Genomic DNA, 7824 nt, shown 5'->3' on the forward strand with positions numbered 1-7824 from the left:
CTGTCTTGTTTCTGCACAGAGTTTTGCAATCCTTTCTGCCTAGTCCACCACCAAGCCCCACCTCCTTGATCCACCAACTTTTAGGTTAAGTAGCAGAGAGCAAACTCCTTGTGCTACTCAGGAAACCAATGGGTGACTTTGTTGTTAAGAGCCATTGAGTTGATTTTGACTCAGTGATCCTATATAGCATTTCCAAGGAGCATGTGGAAAGGAGCAGTCCAGTGCTAACCTTACAGTGCTACACCAGGAGTCCATGGTTAAAAGCTACAATGAGAATATGAAAAACTTCATGATTGCTCCTGGTTTCGACATGGAGGATAAGCAATGGACTGAAAGATCAGTTTGAACTTCAAAGTCAGGAGTTCAAACCTACCAGTTGTTCCTTGGAAACCCTATACAGGGTTGCTATGAGTCAGAACTGACTTGATAGCACTTAACAACAACAACAACAAATGATTGCTCCACCATTCATCTTTCAGTTTGTCATACTGTGATGGCTTGCATGTTGCTGTAATGCTGGCAACTATATCACTGGTATTTCAAATATTGATTCAGGGTAATGTATGGTACACAGATTTGCCACATGGAATGAGGGGTGTGATTGCTGGTGTCAGAGGAACTTGGCTGAAAGCAGAGAATTCCAGAAAGATGTTTACTTGTGCTTTAGTGACTATGCAAAGGTATTTGACTGTGCTGATCATAATAAAACTATACATAGCATTGTGAAGAAAGGGAATTCCAGAATACTTAAATGTGCTCATGTGGAACCTGTGCATAGAACAAGAGGAAGTCATTTAAACATTCATCTTGATATTATTAGTTAGTATAGTTGTAAGAATGTGTGTTTGCCTTACATTAAAGTGTAATCCATACTGAAGACTGTATTCTTTAAACTTTATCAATAAATTCTTCAAATCCTCTTCGATTCCAGCAAGAAAAGTTGTGTCATCTGTATATCGCAAGTTGTTAATAAGTTTTCCTCCAATTCTGATGCCATGTTAATCTTCCTATAGTACAGCTTCTCAGATTATTGGCTCAGCATACAAATTGAATGAGTATCATAAAGAGATACAACCCTTACCCACACCTGTCCTGATTTTAAACCACTCACTATCCTTTTGTTATGTTCAAGTGGCTTCCTCTTGTTTTATGTCGGTGGCCTAGTCTGTACCCTCTAAGTTGGTGTAAAAGTTATTGGAAAGCTGCTAGATCCCTGAAGTAGTGGTGATACATTGGTACTTTCCTGGGCCTGTTGTTGTTGTTGTTGTTAAGTACTGTTGAGTTAGTTCTGACTCATAGCAACTCTGTATAGGGTTTCCAAGGAGTGACTGGTGGGTTTGAACTGCCCACCTTGTGATTAGCAGTCAAGTGCTTACCCTAGAACACCACACCATGACTCTTCTCCTATATTTACTGCTGCCTTCTATAGGCCAGGCTGACATCAACGTTCCTGTCAAGGACTTGGCAGTCTAGTGTGTGGAATGAGATGTCCTTCAATCATCAGATAAGGCAGGGGACAGGAAGAATGGGTAGCAGCCTAGCGTAGCTGAGATTGAAGAAATCCTCTCTCCTGGCAGTGTAGAATTGCAGCAGAGCCTTAAGGCATGGCATGATGCTTCGGAGGAGTCAAGGAGGAGGGGAAAAGGAGAGAGAAAGAGACCAGCAGCATGATACCAATTATGGTCAGAAATGACAAAGAGCTACACATAACCAGGCTACACAGAGCACCTCAAACCACAGAACAGTTGATACAATCCAAAGGGGACACCAAGCAAAGCAGATCTGCTTAGAAAGCCTTGGAGTCCCTGACCCCAAAGTGGCCCCAGGCAGTCCAGTTAAAGAATGTTATTTACGGCACTCAGTGGTGTGAAGTCGGGAGGATTAGGATTCCTTCAGCACTGCTTAGAGTTCATGTAATCTGAAGCTTTTACACAGCCATTTTCTGCCCATCGGCTATTTACTTTTTAATACCTTCTTTCTTCATTCTTTTGATCTAATGACAGACCAAAGAAAGAGTAATGGAAGCAATGGGATTTAGGCTACATGTTTACTTGGGGTTTACTTTAGAATTTGCAAAAGAAATTTCAATAATAGTGCCTCCCTGACAAGTTGAAATGTGTAAGAATAGTGAGGAAAATGTCTGAAGGCAAAGTGTGTGCTCAGAAGGAAGGGGAATGGGGATGGAAGAAGTCCCCAAAGGCCTCCAGGGAAATTCCTGACTGGGATTCTGAATCTTCCTGGCACTGAGAAGCGAGGAGGGAAAGATAGCCAATGGGGGAAAGGTGCCTCTTCAGGTAGGCAGGGGTTGACAATTGGACAATGAATAAAGAAAACCATAGAAGAAGTGATGCATTTGAGTTACGGTGTTGGGGGAGAATATGAAAAGTACCATGGATCACCAAACGAGCAAACAAATCTGTGTTGGAAGTACAACTAGAATGCTCCTTAGAAGCCAGCTTGGCCAAGCTTCATCTCTAATACTTCCGACATAGTATCAGGAGGGACCAGTCCTTGGAGAAGAGCATCATTCATGGTAAAATGGAGAGTCCGTGAAAAAGAGGAAGACCCCCAATGAGAAGGATTGGTACTGTGGCAACAATAGGCTTAAGCATCACAGCGATTGTGAGGTTGGCACAGGACCAGGCAGTGTTTCATTCTGTTGTGCATAAGGTTGCTATGTGCCGGTACCGACTCGATGGCCTCTAAAACAACAACAACCTGAAAGAAGAAACCAGAATAAAGAACTTTGAAACAAATGGCTGTTCGTTCTTTAAGGAACTGAAAGTCTGGAAACCCCCTGAATTTCCTTGACATGCCGTGTTTCTAGATTATTGGCTGGACAGCCCACAGCATGTTTAGTCAATGTAGAGGAGTTTCTGTTTGCTAAGTAGATAATTATTCGGAAGCTCCCTTTTGTCAGGGTCTTTCTTTGTATTATTGAGTGGAGCATGGATGTAGTTGATCTGTTTCTGGAGAAAGCCTCTTTACCAAAACAAACTCACTGCTGTTGAGTTGATTCTGACTCATAGAAGTTTGGGGGCTGTAAATCTTTATGTGAGCCGGAGATTAAAGTTTGTGAATCGACTTTCAATCAGAAAAACAATCCTGTACCCAGAACTGGACCTGAGAAGATAGTTGAAACTGGTGGCTGTCCAGTTCTAATCAACCATTCTGCTATGAGAAATAAAAGTTTGGATTTATGAATAATTGCATGAAATTCCATATTTCTTCTAAGTTGTCTACATTTCAAACCTTGATTGAGCCATAGCAGGGGATCATGGAATAAAAATGCATGATTTTGATGGCTTGTAGATTAAATTACAATTGGGCATTATGCCAATACTTGACATTCAGAGAAATTATAATTGGGTCAACTAGTAAAAAAACAAATAAGTAAAAGTGTAACTGGTGTCAAACAGCAGTTAAGAGAACAGGTTTTGCTGACCTACAAAGTTCAGCGTCCGCCAACAAATATCCTCATCTGTCATACAGAGGCAGGCAAGCCTACTTCATGGGTTGGTTGGAGTCTGAAATGAGTGTAGAAGGTAAAATGTAGGTGGAGTCCTGGTGTGGCGCTGTAGGATACACACTCTACTGATAATCGCAAGGTCAGCAGTTCTAAGTCACTAGTCACTCCTCAGAAACCCGATAAAGGCTCATTATGAGTTGGAACTGACTCCACAGAAGTTACAACAACAATACCATAGAGCAGGTGATCAACAGTGTCCTGAGAATGTCACTGGGGAGACCAGAGGACCAGAGTTGGAGCCCTGAGGCTGATGGGTAAGAGGAGGCAGTAGTGACCAAAATGAGGCTGACACTTTCCAACCAAACTACTGGCACCAAAACTGTCCCCCAATTCTGTTTTTACCAAAGAACTCTGCTACTTTACCTTAAAACGAACGTGGACCTCTAACTAGATAATTTAACATCCACCCAGGCAGGTCTGCTGTTCTGAGCCAAATGAAAGCACTGTGGCCAGATGGTTCAACTAAACGAATTATTCTGCACAGTGCTGCTCTGGTTGGGAAGATGCCAGGACATTGAAACATGTCTATGTCTGTCTATACAAGGACAGGATTTGGATTAGGGAGGTCTGAAATAAAGCTTGAACATTTTGAACTCTCTATAACCTGGTAAATTTCTAAATGTCCTATTAGGAGGAAATGGAAACTGCTGGGCTAGTTAAAGATTAGAAAAGGAAATCTTATTATGAAAGTGTAAGGAGATTTCATATTTCCTCAGTGTTTACAACAACTGACCAATATCAACGTGTTGTTTGACATTAAGCACAGAAACCTACTTATCATTGCCATTTTAATTATCTTGATTTTTGTATCCTTATGGAAATGAATGACGCTCATTTCTGGATATGATTGGCCATAATTTGCCATGCTGTTGTTAAGTGGCGTTGAGTCAGTTCTGACTGATTGACTCTGTCTAAGGTTTCCAAGGAGCAGCTGGTGAACTTGAACCACCAACCTTACAGTTCAAACTGATATTACAGTCCAGTGCATTAATCCACAGTGCCACACCAGAACCTCTTAATTTGCCATAAAGATTCTTAACTGGGGCAGGAACGCAAGGTTATAGATTATTAGAATCAATGGCTGTTTGACAAAAAACAAATCCTTTCTTTGATTCTTTTTTCCTCTCTATATCTGCTTACATATCGTTCTAAGTAGGTCATTTGTTTAAAAGCTTACTGTGAAAAACACTTCGCTTACAAAAACGGTTTCACTTTTAATTATTGTTAGACCACGAGTATGTATTGTTAGAGCAATAGCTGTTATTACTTGAGATATGCTGGAAGCTCACAATTGGAGGTAATGTGGGTGGAAGAGAGCTGAGAACTCATATAATTGCTACATCAGAATCACCCCTCTCTCCAACCCCATATACCAGACACATTGCAAGAACTTTGACACGCACGTCTCCCAGGTATCATGGTTCTCCTCTTCCTTTTAGTTAAATATGATTCCTTGTCTTAAGGAATGGTGAGTAGAAACCTTTCCCACCTTCTCCCTAGCTAGCCTTGTTGATTTTTTTCCCCCTAAAATACTTCCTATCCATGCTTTAATTGGGGGGAAAATCTCTTTAATTCTGAAGAACTGTTGATTGGAAATTCTAGTTGACTCTGTTATTGATGATATTTCAGGAGTAATTTTTTCAGGAATAATAAAAGACATTGAGGAGTTTCCGATTAAGATTGGCTCTAGAAGGCAATACCCAAGCCATCTTCCCTTTTATTATTCCTATCACCTGACAGCATTTTCCATAGCATTCTTGTAGAGAAAATAGATAAATACAGGCTAGGAAAAGATGGAATTTAATATCTACTGTAGGATAAGCAGTCAACTTCAAGGTCAGTTTGAACTGCTAGGCTGGCAGTTCAAACTCACCAGTAAACCCTACACAGGGTCGCTATGGGTTGGAACCAACTCAATGGCACTTAAGAGCAAGCACTGCTCATGAATGGGCCCAAACCAGCCAGGGATATAGACCTTGGTCATGAGACTCCTGGCTCGGTTACATTTTTTGTTGTAATTCTTACAATTAATTTATTATAAATTTTGTTGTACATAATAGCACTTTCCAGTAGAAATATAATGTGGGCCACATAAGTACTATTTTGGGGAGAACCCAACACAAATTACTGCCATTTTGCTTCAAACATCAAACATAATTCTAAAAGCTCAAGCAGAGGCCATTTTTAAAGGGGCCAGAGGGAAGGTGAGAGGCAATTGACAGCCGGAAAGAAAATGAGTGAATCTTTGGTAGTTTGTGATGTTGCTGAAGATTTAGTGGACAAGCTGTGAACCTTTCGTTTTCACAAAGAAACAAACAATGGTACCATTCTTTATAATGAAGATTGACAAGGATAAAAGCCTGGTGGTAATGGACAAGGAGCTTGAGCGCATTTCACCTGATGACCTTAAAGATGAACGACCTGAACGACAACCTCACTTCATTGTGTATAGTTATAAATACCAACATGATGCTGGAAGAGTTTCATATCCTTTGTGCTTTATTTTCTCCAGTCCTGTTGGATGTAAGCCTGAACAACAGATGATGTATGCTGGGAGTAAGAATAAACTAGTCCGAACAGCTGAACTAACCAAGGTATTTGAAATCAGAACTACTGAAGACCTAACTGAACAATGGCTACGTAAGAAACGTGGACTTTTCCACTAATGTGAACTTCTGTGTTTCTAAAGTATTTATGTGTTAACCTGACCATACTGGAACCAGACATAAATACTTACGTATGCCTAAAAATGCACTGCTATTTACAGTTTGTTTCCTGCAGTAAAGAACTATCTTCATTTGTGCAAAGTTTGAACAAGAGGAAATTACCTTCATAGTAATGAAAGTTTGTAAAGTGTTTCCTGATATTTGTAATTGTTAGGCGGACTACTTCTCTGCAGGGACATTTTGCACTCTTGTGACTAATTTCTAGAACTTATGGTTCAGAATTTGTTACTATTTACACATACCAATGGAAAGTGGATATTGGATTGTGATAGACAACAGTTGCCTCCTTTTGACAAATACTGGATATTAGCAGTTTATATGTGAAAATAATATATTATCATTTGTCAAATCGTTGAAATTAATTTGGGGTTAAAGACTTGAGTCACCTGATTTTGAGCCATGGCTAATAATGTACTGTCAGGTAACCTACATTACAAGTATTATTTCTCATCAATTCCATACCCTCTTTGGTTTCCTAGATCTTTTTAATTAAGTCCAGAAACTATGTTCATCAATCATTCTTAAAGTCAGGTATGACTATGACTATTAGGTTTCCTGCTTATGGAAAGTAGTGTTTTAGTCTTAAAAATTGTTGAGTTATGCTTAATCAAGGGCTTCATTTCGGACTGTCATTTCTAGAAAATTTTGAGCCTAGGTTAATAACACTTTATTTATAAAGCATCTCCTAATGTCCTATGAACACTTTTTTTTTTTTAACTGTTCTAATACTCTGCCTTTGATTTCTTAATATTAAAATTAGTTTAAGACTTTTACACTGTCAGTATTCTAGATTTGGTGAAATTAATACTTTTGTAAAGCATCCAAGTAAAATATTATCTAATGTGTGTATCTGAAATTTGTAATAAAATCAATTTCATGTTTTTAAAATTCCAACTATCTGCATGAATTGGTGGATATTTGGCAATTGTGAGTTTTAATTTTAGATACATTTGTGATTAGGTTTATGCCATAGGGGAAAATTATTTACCTTAAAACTTTGGCCATAGTTAGTAACATTAACACATCAGTGGAATTTGCATCTTATTTCTAAATGTCAGAAGATAGTCTAAAGTGAACACATGAATAATTAACTAGTCATGTTGAATGATGGAACCATTGACATAAAGCAAGGATTTTAATATATGGTGTACCTTAAAAATGAAAGTCTAAGAACTTGTTGAACATTAATTTGATGGTAGGTCTTGAGTCTTCAGAATAATCAAATTTGGTGGGTGAATTATCATATTAAGAATATTTTAGTTATTTCAAACTAGCAAAGATTTTTTTTATGTTGGTTTATTTTCCATTCATATGTTCTTCGCATCCTTATTTGGGGTTTCTGTGCCAACTTTAATAAAAAAAAGTATAGATGGTTGGAATTTTCACCATATTGAAGAGAGCGTCATCTGTTCCCAACACCCGTATCTTATTATTTGGGTCCACTACTCTAGAAATAAGAAAGCAACAGGAAGTTAGTTGAAGATGAGAAAGTGGTGGTAGAGTTGGCATTTGTTTTTGATGGATTAATGGAAATAAGTCTTTTTTTTCATGTTTTATTGTGAATTATAC

The 7824-nt window shown here is 38.7% G+C and overlaps 1 pseudogene; it reads left to right on the forward strand.

The window, feature by feature from the left end:
- The first annotated feature begins 5762 nt into the window (after nt 1-5762).
- Nucleotides 5763-6195, forward strand: LOC102817624 (annotated as a pseudogene).
- The last annotated feature ends 1629 nt before the right edge of the window (nt 6196-7824 follow it).

The sequence above is a fragment of the Chrysochloris asiatica genome, unplaced genomic scaffold, assembly GCF_000296735.1.
Source record: "Chrysochloris asiatica unplaced genomic scaffold, ChrAsi1.0 scaffold00384, whole genome shotgun sequence".
Taxonomy (NCBI): Eukaryota; Metazoa; Chordata; class Mammalia; order Afrosoricida; family Chrysochloridae; genus Chrysochloris; species Chrysochloris asiatica.